Here is a 2,769-nt window from a genome sequence, read left to right as displayed (position 1 = left end):
ACATAGATGATTAATATGTTCATTCTGATGGTATAATTGATGGTTGAAATTGTCACACCCCAAAATGACAGAGTGTAATAAATCAGGATCATAAAATAATTTGCATACCTCTAAATGAGACGTTTAGAAAATATTATTAAAACAAACCCTATTGTTTTTCCATAGAGGTATGAGTTCTCAATACTTCTAGGGAGATTTTTAAAACATAATAAAGTTGACAAAATATGATACTAAAAACATCTCCATATAAATAATTCAAGTTATGAAATTTGTGACTCTCACATTGAAAAACAAGGTATAAATATTCCACCAGAAGCCCAACTTAAATTTCAGGACGAAATTTCATTTAAGGGGTAGATAGTGTGACAACCCAAAGATTTCGGGTATTTTTTTTTTCAACTCTTGCGCAACGAATTCATTCGTTAGTCGTTCTAGTTTAGTGAACGAGACGTTTATTTGGCGATAAACAAGGTATTACTGATTAGACATTTTATTTGATTAAATAGTTATAGTCATTAAAAACTTGATTAAGAACCTATTAGAATACATGAAAGTTTTGCTAGTATATTGAACTAATTAACCTATGACAAATCTTGATTAAATAAATAAGAACAAATTGAAAATATCTAAACTTTATCATCTAAATATCTTCATCAACTTGCATGAACTATTTCATTATTCTATCTATCTATCATGTTGACTACACACAAAAGAAGCCAATTACAAGTTTGCAAACTCTATTCTTCTCGTTGACAGCCGCAATTTGAGCACATAAGCAGCTTATTCACCTCCAACTCCATGAATCATATATCATCATCATCACAAGAACTTGCCACGTCTCTTTTCTCCCTTGTCTTTCACGGCATCAACACCAAATCAACTCCTTTCTTTGTACTATAAATAGAGGATTGAAAACCTCATTCCAAATCACACTTAATACAATCATTTCTATTCTCCTTGGATTCACGGCTAGGAATGTAGGATGGAAATTCACCAAGAACACCAAGTTTCGTCACTTTCTTTTCAATAAGTAGGAGACGAGGTTGCACATTTCAAGTCCATTCTAAGATGAATTGAGTCTGTTTTAGGTTGGTGCAACCTCTATAAGCTTTAGGAGAGGAAGAGATTAGGGCAACTAATACTCAAGTCTTATTTTGCTCATATTCATTTCATTGCGGTTAAGGTGAGTTCATAGTCCCTATTTTAAACCCTTTTCAATTATATTTGGGATGAGAATACATGTTTGTCATTTTACAAAACTATTTATGACTACGGATAACACATTTTACTACTCTATATGATATACTATTTTAGTAGTGATAGATCCCATTTTGAACTATTTTGGGATAGGAATTTGCTACTCAATTGTTATAGTTTGTGTATGGCTATGTAACAATCACCCACCAAAAATCCCCTTCAAAACTTGAGCCATGAAACAAAGGTACGAATATTATGGATAGTACTATTGTGGTTGACAACCCTGCTCGAGTTAGTCGCACTAACTTGGGAAACGAGCACATATTATTTGAAATAATAGTGTTTGGATGAAACACTATTTTAAGGGGTACAACAATATGTTAAGGCATCGGTATTCAAGACATAGCATACAAAACTATTGGTTATTTTATATCTGTTATGATATTTATACTACTACTATCTTGTGCTCCATGTGAACTTTTACGATAAAAACCTATGAACTCACCAACTTTATGTTGACGTATTTTAATGTATTCTCAGGTAATTAATACTCGGAGTATAAGTAGAAGAAACATGCTAATTGGGAGTCACACATGCATTCACTAACGGATGAAGATTTTCTAGCATTTCTATTAAGCTAATAATGTTATAGAATCTCTAGTATGAGTCTTGTACAACTTCATGTAAAATCCTGGTTTTATATCAATAATATTTCAAAACGTCTCGTTTAGAGGTCGTTTGTTATAATTTGTGATTGTGATCTCAAGAAGTCACCCTCCGCTAGGGCCCACCCTGGGCGGCGTGTGACAGAATGGTATCAGAGCCATAGGTTATAGCGAACTAGGTTGTATTAGTGGGCCTAAGAATGAATTTAGTTAGACTGCATTAGTGAACTTAGACTATAACTGCTTTACTGGTGAACTTCTACCCTAGATATATTTACTTAGAAATCCAAAAATAGTGATAAATTGTAATTTAAGTTAGTGGATGTTATTGTTGTTAAGACATGGTGAAATGATTTTTAAGGATGAGGGACTAGGAGTGTCAATTAGCTTAATTGTAGATTTAGACTATAAATACCCTCAACTCCTTAGAAATCATAAGCCTTTTATCCATTGTACACATACAACATATGCAGATCGTCTCTTTTCTCTCTCTCTCTAGAAAATCACACACACTAAACACACCAAGAACACACACACTTGAACCGCCATTGTTGAGATCGAATCAATAGCAGAAATCGTGTTATTACATGTGGTATCAGAGCTAGATCATGCTTATACAAAGCACTGCCAGATGAAATCTATGGTTTTGTTGATTCTTATGATACAGCCAAGGAGATATGGGATGAAGTGGCAAGACAAATGGAAGGATCTGACCTAACTTCAACAATAAGATTAACAAATGTGTTGACTGAGTATAGATTCTGCAATGTCATAAATGAACTTAGGAAGAACAATGTCAAGAAATCGAAGATTGAGTTAAACATCAAATTCATCAAAGCTCTTGGTCCTGAGTGGGAAGATTATGGAACTCAGATTAAGCAACATCAAAATCTGGCCAAGTTCTCCA

The sequence above is a fragment of the Erigeron canadensis genome, unplaced genomic scaffold (genome assembly GCF_010389155.1).
Source record: "Erigeron canadensis isolate Cc75 unplaced genomic scaffold, C_canadensis_v1 Conyza_canadensis_unscaffolded:12, whole genome shotgun sequence".
NCBI classification, from domain to species: domain Eukaryota; kingdom Viridiplantae; phylum Streptophyta; class Magnoliopsida; order Asterales; family Asteraceae; genus Erigeron; species Erigeron canadensis.
Note: the sequence above shows the minus strand (reverse complement) of the source record.